Here is a 14,922-nt window from a genome sequence, read left to right on the forward strand (position 1 = left end):
TCAGGTTCAAATCTGGAGCTGTCTGTAAGGAGTTTGTATGTTCTCCCCATTTGTGCATGGGTTTCCACCAGGTGCTCTGGTTTCTTTCCTTCCAAAAATGGACCAGGGGTGTAGGTCAATTGGGTAGCACGGGGTCACAGGGCTATACTTTCAAAAATCCTTCATGTCTGCAATGTCAACTAGTCTTTTGCACAAATTCGGTGTAATTTCCCTGGCCTTTGTTTGCCATACCTCCATTAATGAATCCCTGGATCTGATTAACCACCCTTCCAGCATATCACTGTTTAGAACTATGCCATATAGTTCATATTGTATAAAAAATGACTAGAGCTGTTGTTCAAGTCCAGCAAGATGGTCCCTACAAAAATGCTAATAGATATTGGTGTCTATTGGCAACATAAGGCCATGAATTCAAGTACAGATTCAGACACCTAGGTGGCCTAACACTCCCAGTGTCAGTGCTCAGAGTCCTGAATATTTGGAGATGAGATAAGAACACAAGGCCCCATCTCGTCTGAAAATCAAATGTTGGCCAAAAAAGTACCAAGAGAAAAATCTGTTTTATGCAAAGCATGGCTATGATCCAGAATTTACTAACTGGGAACCTGACATGAAAACAGGAAATGCTATAAATGCTCAGCAGGTCAGACAGTATCTATGGAGAGAGGAATAGAATTAATGATCAGGTCGAAGAACTGTTAGAACTGGGAATGAGAATCCAGTTTCAATTTGCAGAAAGGATGGGGAGGGACAGGGTATCTCTGGAGTAAAAACACAACACTGGAGAAAGTTAGCAGATCAAACAGTTCCCTTTACATAGCCAACGTAAAAGTACATAACCGACGATTCGGGCTTCAACCCTTCCATGAAGGTATGGAAAAATATTAGAAGGCGTTAAAATAAAAGGGTAAGGAGGGAGACGTGATTGCAAAGGGTATCTCTGGAAATGTGGTGCCTGAGTTCTAGGTGCTGAGAAACTATTCTTTCTGCATCCTTTCTGCAAATTAAATCTGTCTCTTCTCCTGGGTAGACAATAAAATATCCTAAAATATTGCAGCATGTTACCAAAGATTCCCTTTGCATCTTGGTTACTATTGAACCCTCAATCAAGATCTCAAAGGCAGATTATGCTCATTTACTGTGTGCATTTGGCTTCACTTTGCCATAGAGTGGATGATTAAAAATGTCCTTCATTGATTACAATGCATTTGAAATTGTCAATGTGTACAAATCCCAGTTGCAAGGAATTTCTTGCTGTATAATTGCATGTTTCTACTTTATGAAGTCAGCACGCAAATCTCCCTCCCTTCTATCTCCCTCCCGCTAACTTCAAAAAGCAGTCATCATATTAAATACTTATCCTACACTCTCCTCATCACCCCCCCCCCCCCCCACTCCCTGGCAGTGTGATGATGAATGAGTATGGGATCATGCACCACCAAATTCGAGCCCAGATTCTTTCCTGATGTTATCACACTCCATAGTGAATCTCACGTAAGTAAAATAGGTGAAACATGGGAGTCCACTGACACTGTAATTGTAGTCAAAGCTCAGAGATGGGGAGGAACTGTGCTGGTCTCACAGTATCCATTGGAGGTAAAGATATATTACTGATGTTTTGGGCCCATCTCTGTGCTTTGAAGAGTTAAATTATGTTGCCTTTGCCCTGTACGAAATGATCCCTCTCTGTAACACTGCACTTCCGTATGTGGCTTGCTGCTTGATGTTCCATGAATGGGATATCTTGCTGGACTCTGCAAAATAAAACTTGAAGTTTTTGTAAGGTGGTTTGGGAGGAAAATGGGCCCCAGTGTTTGCCTGGGTGTTTCCAAAGTGCAACCAAACCAGAGTCAGAGATGTACAGCATGGAAGTGGACCCTTTGACCCACCATGTAAGACCAGTGCCATGGAGCCCTGATTGTGGACTACACTGTCCCAACCTGTGATAATTGAGCCCCCACTTCAGACTCTCTCTGTTTTGGAGTGAGGGGAAAATGCCTGAACTTGAGACATCAGGGAGGTTTGGAGGCTGAACCTTAATGCAAAGAATTAAAAAATCACATCAAAGTTGAAACTTTGGATCTTTTAAGTGTTTCTTTACTAAGGGCAACGAGCTCTCAAACCTGACTTCCAGCTATTGCCTGTTATCGAACATCCTTCCAAATACCATCTGGATAGACATTTTCCTGATTTAACTGACACCAGGCCATGTGCGGGGCAATGCAGCAAAAAAAATTATCATCACATCATTAAGAAAAAGGTTTCTTCAAGAAACCTAACACATCTTTAACAAGAGACTCCGAGGAGTCAGGATGTTCCCTTACAATTCAGATCTCTCCATTTGTTCTGAATTTTTGTCTTGTGGTACACCACTCTCAGTAATACTGCTCATTTATCTTTTGAATAATGCAAATGACTATAAACAGAATCTACATTCTGTGGAGCAAATGTAGTATTCCACAGTAGCAGGTAGTTATAGGCCGCTTATGTTAATCTGTAGCCCTTGACTAATGATCTGGAGACAGAAGTTCAAATCCCACCACAGCTGCTAAGGAGTTTAACTTTGGTTAATTAAATAAATCTGTATATTATTTTTTTTAAATTAGACATACAGCGTGGTAACAGGGCCTTTTGGCCTATGAACCTGTGTCACCAATTATGCCCAATTGACCTACAATCCCGGCACATTTTGAAGGGTGGGAGGAAATCGTAGGGCCTGGAAGAAACCCATGCAGACTTGCAAGAATGTACAAACTCCTTACAGACAGCGTTGGATTCGAACCTGGGTTGCTGGCGCTATAATAGAGTCACGTTAATCACTAAAAAGACATCTTTAATTTCTCAAATTGCATTCAAGCACAGCCAAAGGACTAAGTTTTAGTGACCAATTCAAACACTGATTGCTATAACAGGGTTGCGTTAACCACTACACTAACTTTGTATTTAATCTGAGAAATAGACTTAGTAAAGGTACTGTTGTTATAAAAATCTACCTGCCTCACAGATCAAATGTCCTCATGTAGACTGGCCTACACAGAAATGTGGTCGATTCCGAGCTTACCACTGAGGTAGCTATCAATTCTCGAGTTGTTAATGCTGGTCATCCCAGTAACACTCACATCCCATGCACAAGAAGATGGCGTCGTCAGGGGACCTCTGTGCCTTATGGTTTAAGCCAGGCTGCGCACCTTGGGCAAGCATAGTGACGTCACCGCCGACGCAGGGGCAGTGCTCATGCCGCTCTTAAAGGGTGCGCGCAAAGTTTGAATAAACAGTTTGTTTTGAAACCTCCAACATGCAGTGGTGTGTTTCATTCTGTGTAGCAGTTGCTACATTGGTGACCCCAGCGAGTCCAGACGGTTTTCTGGCCTCCCGATATGGATTCCGCAGCAATCAGTGCAGTCACGGTGAAACTTCCCCCCCTTCTGGAGACATCGCCAATGCACTTGGTTCGGGCAGGCAGAAGCACAGTTTTGACTCCGACACATCGCATCAGACGCCATGATGTTCTACCACATCATGAGTGCCCTCTATGAAGAAACCACAGCCAGGGTGGACGACCTGATCCAAACCCACTGGAGGTAGGTAAATACCTCGCTCTTACAAGCCTCCTCCTCGGCACCTTCAGCCACCAGGCTCCTACACCTGGATGGTCTGGGCGACAGAACTCCATCTGCCCTCATGGATTAAATGCTGGCGCTGGCAGAGGGTCACAGACCCTGCTTGATGATCAAACAGGCTTTCCTCGAACAGATGCCTGAGGACATCCAACTCCTCCTGCAGATGAGGATTTCTCAGATCCATGCAGAGTTGCAGCCCGTGCAGACATCCTCTGGTGGACTAAGCAAGAAAACGAGGCCGCCCTCAGCCAGGTTGCCTGCCCAGGGCCCAATTGGCCGCGTGCCTCCCAAGCACAAACCGGAAGAACACCACCCCACCTGGTGTTTCTACCATCAATGCTGGTGGGGCCCAAGCCTGCAAGTGCAGACAGCCCTGTTCGTTCCAGGGAAGCGACCGGCCAGCCGCCGTTAATGGCTAGAGTGGCTGACCGCGCGTACAGCCTCCTGCATGTGACTGATAAGTCCAGTGGCTGATGTTTGCTGGTAGACACCGGAGCAGAAATAAGTGTGTTCCCCCTGACCACCCTCGCACCCACGCATGGGGCCCAAACCTTTGGGCAGCCAAAGGATCCTCCATCAAGACTTTTGGTACACGCAGCGCATAGATCCAGATCAGCAAGGACAAGTTCCGCTGGAAGTTCGTACTGGCCTCAGTGAGCACAGCGCTGCTGGGAGCCGATTTCCTCTGGGCGCACAGCCTGTTGGTGGACATCAAAGGCAAGCAGTTGGTATATGCCCGCACCTTCCAATCCGTCCGCCTCAATGCCACAGATGCGTGTGGCTCAGGAATAGCTTCCATCAGCACCCCCAAGGATGATATTCTTGCATGCTTGATGAGTTCCCCTCCATCCTGCAGCCACAGTTTACTTCTACCATGCCCCAACATGGAGTCCGCCATCACATTTCGACCCAGGGCCCCCCCACCCCGCACCAAAGCCAGGTGGTTGCCCCCCGAGAAGCTGCAACTGACAAAGGAGGAATTCACCCAACTGCAGGAGCTGGGGATCGTCCACAGATCGGATAGCCCTTGGGCCTTCCCCCTCCACGTGTTCCTGAAGGCTTCCGGGGGTTGGTGCCCATGTGGGGCTACTGTCGCCTCAACTATGTGACCACGCCAGACTGATACCCCATCCCGCATATACAGGACTTTACTGCATATACCATGGCGTCTCGGTTTTCTCAAAGGTCGACCTGGTACGGGGTTACCACCAGATCTCAGTCCACCCCGACGACATTGGCAAGACTGTGATCATCATCCTGTTCGGCCTATTCGAGTTCCTGTGGATGCCTTTTGGGCTTAAAAACGCGGCCCAGACATTTCAACGGCAGAGAGCAGAGACTTGGATTTCATGTTTATCTATCTTGACAACATCCTCATCGCCAGTCGGGACCACATTAACACAAGGTCCATCTTCGTGCACTATTCGCCTGTCTGGCAGACTTCGGCCTCACGGTCAACGTATCCAAGCACCAGTTCAGCAAGCAGTCCCTGCAGTTTCTGGGCCATACCATCTCCGCGGATGAGGCCGCCCTGGCACCCGAGAAGGTCGCAGCCGTATGCCAGTTTCCAAAGCCCGACGCCCTCAAAGGTCTACTGGAATTCACCGGCATGGTCAACTTTTATCACCGTTTCATCCTGGGGGCGGCTTGCATCATGTGGCCATTGTTCGCACTGATCGCGCCAAAAAAAACCCCTGGAAGAGGCCGAGAATGCTTTCATTGCGACAAAAGATGCCCTGGCGAGTGCCTCCCTACTAGCCCACCCTCAGCCAGATACCCACACCACACTCTCAGTGGACACTTCAGCCATGGCCGTTGGGGGCGTCCTGGAGTGATCAGTCAACAGCCAGTGGTGCCCGCTTGCCTTCTTCAGCAAGCACTCCGCCCCCGGAACTAAAAATACAGCGCCTTCGACAGGGAACTTCTGGCCCTGTACCTGGCCATCAGACACTTCCGGTACTTCCTAGAGGGCAGGCCATTCACCATTTTCACTGACCATAAACCGCCACTAAGGCCCTCAAAGAATCCTTGGTCAGCGTGCCAGCAGCGGCATCTGTCCTACGTATTGGAGTTCACCACCAACATCCAACACCAAGCGGGTAAGGACAATATCGTAGCAGACCTCAAACTTCCGGACAGCCCCGACATGCTGCTCTGCGACGTCTCCACTGGCTCGCCACGCCCAGTAGTCCCACCGCAATGGAGACCACAGGCCTTCACCATGCTCCTCGAATTGGCTCACCCCTCGGTCAAGACCTCGGTTCACATGGTGGTGAAACGGTTCGTGTGGCAAGGCCTCAAGAAACAGGTAGCCCAGATGGTGAGAAACTGCATGCAGTGTCAGACCTCCAAAATCCAGCACTACGTAAAGGCCCTGGTGTAGCAGTTTGACTCCACGGCCAAGAGGTTCGAACACATACACATCAACATCGTGGGCCCCCTGCCAGTGTCCAGGGATGCCTGCTATTTGTTGACCGTGATCGACAGCGCAACAAGATGGCTGGAAGCCATCCCACTGAGAGACACTTCCACTGAGTCCTGTGCCAGGAACCTACCCGTCCACTGGATCGTCAGGTTTGGAGTCTCAGCACACATGAAGAGCAACAGGGGTGCCCAGTTCACATCTGCCCTCTGGTCGCAGCTGGCAAACCTCTTTGGGATCAAGCTCCATCACACCACCACATACCATCCCCAAGCCAACAGCCTAGTGGAGTGCTTCCACCGGTATCTAAAGTCAGCCCTCATGGCTCGCTTCACTGGCCCCAACTGGACAGACGAATTGCCCTGGGTCCTGCTTGGCATCAGAACGGCTCCGAAAGAAGACCTACAGGTATCATCTACGGAGTTGGTCTACGGCGCACCGCTGTCGCTACCAGGGGAGTTCTTCGGCCCAAACATTGGTTCCGCGACTGAGAGTCAGACATCGCTGGCAGACTTGTAGGGTAAGCTCTCCTCACTAGCGCCCCCACCATCGACCCACCACGGCACCCACCCGTCCTGTGTCCCCAAAGAGCTGGCCACGGCTGATTTTGTTTTTGTCTGGCGAGGCCCACACACCGCGCCCCTGCAGCACCCCTACAAAGGCCCCTACAAACCCCTGCAATGCTCAGGCAAGACATTCACCCTGGACATCGCGGGCAAGGGGGAGCTATTCACAGTCAACTGACTCAAGGCAGCACACCTGGGCCTTAGCTAGTCGGTAGTTATGGCCTGACCAAAACGACGAGGTCGGCCGCCCAAGCGGCGAGACGTATAAGCCAGTTCTGGGAGGGGTTGTGTGGCAGTGCACATCCTCGTGGCGAACCGGCCCTGCTTGTACCGCCACACTGGCGGGGAAGCTGCGAGAAGATGGCACCATCGGGGGACCTCAATGCCTCGTGGTTTAGGCCTGGGCGCGCGCCTCAGGCGAGTGTGGTGACGTCACCGCCTACGTGGGGGGAGGGGAGCTCACTCTGCTCTGAAAGGGTGCGCGCAAAGTTTGAATAAACAGTTCGTTTGAAATCTCCAACATGCAGTGATGTGTTTCATTCTGTGTAGCAGTTGCTACATATCAAACTCTCACAAGTTGTCAGACCTGGACTTTGATATCAATGAAGAAAGATTCTGAACAATTAACAGTCTGCATTTTAACGTCACATAATCACATTATATAAAGATCTTTTCTCTTTTAAAACTCATCTCTAATGCACTGATTTGTTTGCTAAAAGCCAGTGGTTTAGAAATAGCACCCCTGTTCCAGGATTACCGAAACAAAAATTGCAAATGGTTGAAAGAAACAACTCTGGTTTGGAAAGGGAAGAATCAAAGTAGGTATTTCTGGAATGGTTTTTTAATTACATTCCTGAGCAAGCTGGCTGTTGTTAAAAATAAAGGATCCCCAGAGAATATAACTATTAAATGAACTTTGCAGATCTGTCGAGAGAACGATCCAAAGTATGTGATGGTGCTCACAGATCAACAAGTTTCCTTGTCTAATGCTGCAGGTATAATTATTATATACAGGATACTATGAACTCACAAGAACATCCTAAATGGACAGAATTATGAGAATTTTCCACTGGCACAGAAAATCTCATTTGTGTTTTCACAATAACACAGGCCATGGAATTTGATCCAGTTCTTAATTTGGTCACATTATCACTGAAAGAAAGAGGGGTGAATTTCTTACTTTTCTTTGAGGTCCATTATTTTCAGCCAGTTCTATAGACCCATGTCCCAATCTCATGTCATAACTCCAAAGCTGGCATCCACGTGCATTGTTTAAAGACCTCGAACAGGAGAATAATGAGCTTCATAATTAAAAATCTCCTTGCCACCAACTCTCGCGTGTTCCTGCAATAGGGAAACCACAGTATTCAAAACGCAGTCTTGCTGAGGTTAAAAGTTAAATATCACTTCCAAAGCAGGTGAGCCACACCTTTGGCCATGCACAAAGATGCTTGCCCGGAAGTTTATGGTTGTACATAAGAGTTGTTTTCTGTTAGTTAGATTACACTGAGAGCCATTTCTGGGTTTGTGGGCACCCATTGTGAAATTGGCTAAGTAATTGTGTGTGTGAATTCAAAGATAATGTCTCCATTGCATCATTTGTGCAGCTAACTAGGTCATTGTGTACACTCTGACAATTTCTGCAGTTGGTGCATTAAGATAACCTTCATTTATTAAGAACAAAAGAAATGAAGATCAAACCTTGCAGTGGATTAGCAATGAGTTGTGAACATGAGTGTGACATTGATATTTTACTCCCAGAATCTACCAGCCTCATTTTCCAATGCTCAGGGTATACACAGAAGCATCATTGTCAGCCTCGCCTGTGATTGCAATATTCTTCATCATGTCCCTCTGCGCAAGACGCTTCAATGTACTTCTCAGTGGTCTTGGACTACACACAGGACAATCAACTCCATCACTTGGTTCCAGAATAGCTAGAAAAGTCCCAAGGTGATTTACCATCTACTTGTGGGAAGTTCGGCCTTATCCATTGACACCCTCTTCTTGTCTTTCCTTTAAAGATACTTGTTTCATTCCTCTCTGTCTCTCTGATCATGATACCCTTGTTTCATTGGGATACATTACACTCACAAATTATTCCCTATTCTTTCCAGTGAGGTCTATTGCAAGTTAAACAAAGACCTGGCAGCCTGTCGCCACAGACTGGTCATGTTGGAATTCGGGGATGGTGTCTCTGTCTCACCCTCTTGAAACACACTGGTTAAATTGGACGTGCAGGGTATGGTTCCTGACTTGTGCACACACCACGAGGTAACTGAGGAACAGAAGGGGGCAGGACTTCTGTTCAAATGATGCCAGCCTTTCCGACTCTGTCTGGCTGTGATTCAGTTGGTTACCTGACGTCGGAAGATGTGGAATCAGACCCAGAGACTTGACGACAAAAATGTAGCATTCCAGCACAGTACTGAGAGACTCCTCCAGATGGGAATTGAAAACAAGATGGTTTGTGTATGTAAAAGAATCCATGGATGAGAATGGAAGTCATTACAAGTGTCCAGGACAATAGCTTCCTTTAGCTCAAATGACAAAAAGGATTAGTTGAGGGTGGCTAGTGTTGTCAGGGAAAGAATTGCAAGGGCTTTACCCAGAAAAGAGGGATAATGTGGTACGGGGAACCAAAGACAGGCCCAAGAGTAGAGCCATGGAATACAGCAGCAATGGCATCTGTTTCAGGAACATAATGAATTGAGAGTATAGAACCTGCACCCATATCATGCTTTGACGGATCTCCGGATGCACATCAGGTTTAATAAATCGCCCATTGTTTTGAAAATCATACTCCACATGGACTTGTATTTGCTCCTACAGATAGGATTGTGTGCCAAAGATGGAGGGCGCTGCATTTCCTCCATTGCAGTATTGAAGTTCAGATGTATTGTCAGAGTACATATTGTCCATGACATCACATACAACCCTGAGATGCTTTTCCCTGTGGGCCAGGCAGAATTTATCAGAAGTGAAAAAGAAAAACTGTACTCAAGAAAAGATATGCATGCAAAAGAAAGAAATATAAACAAGGCGGCTAGGAAAAGCATTGATAAGGTAAACAGCCAGCACCTTTTTTTCCCAAGGCGGAGGTAGCAAACACCAGAGAACTTCTGTACAAATTGAAGGGAAGAAAGTTTTAGGGAGACATTAGGATATTTTTTTTTCCACTGGGTGTGGAATGCCCTGCCAGGGGTGGAATACTTTGCAGGCTGAAACTAATGGGATCTTTCAGAGACTTTTAGAGAGGAACATGGATGAAAAAAAAAGAGGGTTATGAGTGTGGTATTGTGGTGCGCTGTCAGACAGAATCAGACACACACAAGGTAAAGACTGTACAACAGGCTTTAATCCACAAAGACTTCCACGGAGCCAGGTTGGCTGTGGCTGCAGCAACTCAGTGTGAGGCCTCGGGAGGCCGGCACAGGCTTATATCCCTGACACCCGACTGGGTGGGGCTTGATCCATTCAGGCCGACTGGGTGGGGCTTGATCCATTCAGGCCGACTGATTGGCAGCCGGCCAGGTGTTGTCCTGTCCTTTTACACTTCTTCAGGTACAGAGGTTGCAGCCTGCAGTAGGCTGGTGGTGTACCACAATGAGGAAGGGAGGATTTTGCTTTTTTTTTGGCATATTTAGGTCAGTACAACATCGTGGGCCTGTACTGTGCAGTAATGCTTTATGTTCAATATTCTGTGAGACACCATGAGAGCCAACCTTTTTCTTTCCACTCACATACCACCCTAAGCAATCCCTATGGAGCACTTACGGAAAGAAAATGTTTGAAAACCACTGCACTAGATAAATCCAGTCTTTATTCACTATTTTCTCTATCGCTTTAACTCCAAATCTTTCTTCCTTTTTGGATTCCTGTCACTTTTCTTTCTCTATAAAACACTTTCAAGGATGCCATGAGTGATTCAGTCGCTCATATGCTATTTTTAATACTGCTCTCTTTGTTCATCTCTTTCCCTCTTTGGTGCCTCACCTCCAATAACTTCCATTCCAGGCAGCACAACTGCTGGGGCCAAGCGCAATACTTTCCTATCTTACAACATCAAGTGACAGGTCATGGCTTTAATACTAAATCAGAATCTTCACTGCAGAAACAGCTGGAGCCTGAGCAGCTCCATTCCTCCTGTCATCGCTCCAGTTGCAGCCCCACCTCTGCCACTGTGCATCATAAAATCTATAGTATTTGGCACAGAGACCTGGCTTCAGTTTTCCACATCAATATTATGTCGCCCAATCTATCTCCCTCTGCAGACTTTATGAAATGCCGAAATATTTTGCAATGAAAACTGATTTGTAGTCCAAGATAAAATGGAATTACTGGTGCAAATTGATAATCCCACAGATACAGTTGCCTTGTGTTTAAACCATCTGGCATTCGTCATGACCTGGACTGACAGCATTTGTTATTTATGGTTCTTTAGGTAGAAAGCATGTGATGAATTGACTGACTTTGAGCATTTCGAGTTAGTCATCTCTGTTATCTGGCGAAATTCTACTTCACTCCATTCAGAGCAGGTGAGCAAAAAGACCCTGTATCCTCTTCCCCTGTTCATTTTTCTTGTGGATTGGTCATGTCTACACTCCTCACAGGGAGCAGCAGCCAGGAAAAGGCCTATTGGCCTAGCTCTCCCGCTGGGTGTTGTGCGCACACCTCAAGTCAAGTTATGTCAAGTTTATTGTCATCTGATTGTATTCTCTGGTCCTCAGTGCAAAACATGCAGATACATAACCAGGCATAACACACATTTTATCTGTAAAAAATAAATATTGTTTTGAACAAATGAGAGTCTCAGATAGTTGCTGTGAGCAGTTCCTTTCGTCATTCAGCATTCTCACTGCCAGTGGGAAGAAGCTGCTCCTCAGCCTGGTGGCGCTGGCTCTGATCCTCCTGTCTCTCTTTCCCAATGGGAGCAGCTGAAAGATGCTGAGTGCAGGGTGGAAGGGGTCCTCGATGACTTTGCATGCCCTCTTCGGACAACGATCCCGGTAGATCACATCAATGTTGGGGGGGTGTGGGCGAGACTCTAGTGATCCTCTCTGCCATTCTTATGGTCCTGTGGATTGATTTCTGATCCGTTTCTCTGTAGCAACCGTACCACACTGTGACGCAGGTCCTATAGAAAGTTGATAATAGTGGACGGTAACTTTGCCCGCTTCAGTCTTCTCAGAAAGTGCAGTCTCTGTTGCGCCTTCCGGACAAATGAGGAGATGTTCAGTGTCCACAATAGGTCACTAATAAGTGAACTCCAAGGAACTTGGTCCTCTCCACACTCTCTACTACAGAGTTGTTAATGTGTAGTGGAGGGTAGTCTGCTCCACACCTGATGTGGAGGATCGGATCGGTGCCGATTTTTGATTCTGGTTCTAGGGTGAGGTCCGAATCAGCAGTTTACTCTCCTAAAGGATGAAGAATTCAGATATTTCTTTAGCCAATTCTCTTTATTCATTACACAGGCCTGTGGGAGATCCATCATCCCCATGGGGGATCCAGGAACTCTTTGAACAGACAGTTACATGGGTTTGTATACCCCGCCGCAATCTGATTGACCAATCCAAAAAATGGTCTTCTCCCATGTGACAAGCATTACCCAATCAGTATTAAGCTACACACTATTCATCTGCATCTGATGAAATGGTGCAGCCGAGATAGGTAAACTGGTTGACCGTTTTGAGTTTTGTGTGCCCGATGGAGATGTGGGGGGGCTGGTAATCATGGTGGGGAGCTGGCTGATGGAGGACCTCAGTTTTCTTCAGGCTGACTTCCAGGCCAAACCTATCTCGGCTGCACCATTTCATCAGATGCAAGGATCGACAATGAGATAGACAACAGACTCGCCAAGGCAAATAGCGCCTTTGGAAGACTACACAAAAGAGTCTGGAAAAACAACCAACTGAAAAACCTCACAAAGATAAGCGTATACAGAGCCGTTGTCATACCCACACTCCTGTTCGGCTCCGAATCATGGGTCCTCTACCGGCACCACCTACGGCTCCTAGAACGCTTCCACCAGCGTTGTCTCCGCTCCATCCTCAACATCCATTGGAGCGCTTACATCCCTAACGTCGAAGTACTCGAGATGGCAGAGGTCGACAGCATCGAGTCCACGCTGCTGAAGATCCAGCTGCGCTGGATGGGTCACGTCTCCAGAATGGAGGACCATCGCCTTCCCAAGATCGTGTTATATGGCGAGCTCTCCACTGGCCACCGTGACAGAGGTGCACCAAAGAAAAGGTACAAGGACTGCCTAAAGAAATCTCTTGGTGCCTGCCACATTGACCACCGCCAGTGGGCTGATATCGCCTCAAACCGTGCATCTTGGCACCTCACAGTTTGGCGGGCAGCAACCTCCTTTGAAGAAGACCGCAGAGCCTACCTCACTGACAAAAGGCAAAGGAGGAAAAACCCAACACCCAACCCCAACCAACCAATTTTCCCCTGCAACCGCTGCAATCGTGTCTGCCTGTCCCGCATCGGACTTGTCAGCCACAAACGAGCCTGCAGCTGACGTGGACTTTTTACCCCCTCCATAAATCTTCGTCCGCGAAGCCAAGCCAAAGAAAAAAAAAAAATTCATCTGCAAATTGTATCATTATGTGAACCAATCATGTAACCAGGTATCCCTCTCCTCAAGCATTGTGCTTGCACGCCACCTGAATGGGGAAACTCCAGGCTGATGGAAACTTACTAACTAGGCAGGGATTGCCCAGCAACAAACATCAAACCATGATTGCATCGTTCAAATTTACATTCTTGATTACATTACATTGTTCAGGGACTTAATTCTACACTGACCTTGAAGCCTTGGATTCTGGGAAGACCACTTGCCCGTGATCCCTGTGCGCCTGCCAACTAATGATGTACGCCTGCCAACTAATGATGTACGCAGCCTGTGGTGCCACTCATTGAATTATCAGTCAGAGTTACAGACCATGAACACAGAGCCAAGAGTTCAACTCCCATCTAGAATGTCGGGAATTTAAATTAAACTCAACAATCGTTTTTAAAAATCCAGATTGGGAAAAAATTTCCCAACATTTCTCAGCAATAGTAACCATGTCACTATGACATTGTCTCAAGATCCAGCTGGTTCACTGAATATCCTTCAAGGAAGATACCTGTCGCCCTTAACCAATCTGGCGTTATCTGATCTATCATGGACTCATAATGTCTCCTCACTGGTCAGGAAGGTGCAGCAGCAAGTGTATTTCCTGTGAAGACTGAATCGGGCAAGGCTACCGGTCACTATCATGTCAAAATTCTATAGGAGCTCTATCAAGGGCATCCTGGCCGGCTGCGTCACAGTGTGGCATGGTATTTGCAGAGAAATGGTTCAGAGGTCAATCCACAGGACCATAGGAGCAGCAGAGAGGATCATTGTAGACTCCCTCCCACCTATCAACGTGATCCTATTGGAATTGTTGTTTGAAAGGCTGCACAAAATCATTGAGGGTCCCTTCAGCATCTTTCAGCTGTTTCCGCCGGGAAAGAGATACAGGAGTATGAGAGCCAGCACTGCCAGGCTGAGAAACAGCTTTTTCCCACAGGGCAGTGAGGAAGTTGAATGACCAAAGGACCTGTTCACTCTAACCATCTGAGACGCTTATATTTATAAAACAATATTCATTTATTTATTTGTATACAGTTCTTTGGTTTGGCTTCGCGGACGAAGATTTATGGAGGGGTATGTCCACGTCTGCTGCAGGCTCGTTGGTGACTGACAAGTCTGATGCGGGACAGGCAGGCACGGTTGCAGCGGTTGCAAGGTGGGGTTGGGTGTTGGGTTTTTCCTCCTTTGTCTTTTGTCAGTGAGGTGGGCTCTGCGGTCTTCTTCAAAGGAGGTTGCTGCCCGCCGAACTGTGAGGCGCCAAGATCCAGTTATGCATAGCTTAACATCCACAATACATTCTGTGAAATAGGACGTTATGCAATGTAGACGTTGTGGAACAGCATATTTGCATCCACTATGTCCTGTTCTCCGATCAGAAAATGTGATGTAGCAGATGTAATCAGATAATTGCTTTGCTTTGATTAAATCATAAAATCATACTAATTTCAATTTGCAACATAAAAATAAACACACTATAAATACAGTAATAGGTAATGGATAATCCAGTATAACCTAATGGGACCATGGATGTATATGCGGTCGGACGTTGCCCGAACGGATAATATGCGGTGCATGACTGTATATGAATACTTGTTCTGAATATGTATTGTTTGTCTGTGTGCATGTATTATCCATAAAAACACAATGCTGGAGAAACTCAGCAGGTCAAACAGTACCCTTTAT

General features: G+C 47.0%; 1 protein-coding gene across 4 annotated transcripts in view; it reads right to left on the reverse strand.

Annotated features, from left to right (window-relative positions):
* Positions 1 to 14,922, reverse strand: part of pacrg (PARK2 co-regulated) — a 290,834-nt gene that overhangs the window by 50,122 nt on the left and 225,790 nt on the right. The window contains exon 5 of one of the 4 annotated variants that reach the window (XR_011343449.1): positions 7,789 to 7,952. The exons of the other annotated variants lie outside the window; for them this stretch is intronic. The gene's annotated coding sequence lies outside the window, so the exon portion shown is untranslated. The remainder of the gene's footprint in view (positions 1 to 7,788; positions 7,953 to 14,922) is intronic. 4 annotated transcript variants of the gene reach the window in all.

This window comes from Narcine bancroftii, chromosome 8 (genome assembly GCF_036971445.1).
Source record: "Narcine bancroftii isolate sNarBan1 chromosome 8, sNarBan1.hap1, whole genome shotgun sequence".
Taxonomy (NCBI): domain Eukaryota; kingdom Metazoa; phylum Chordata; class Chondrichthyes; order Torpediniformes; family Narcinidae; genus Narcine; species Narcine bancroftii.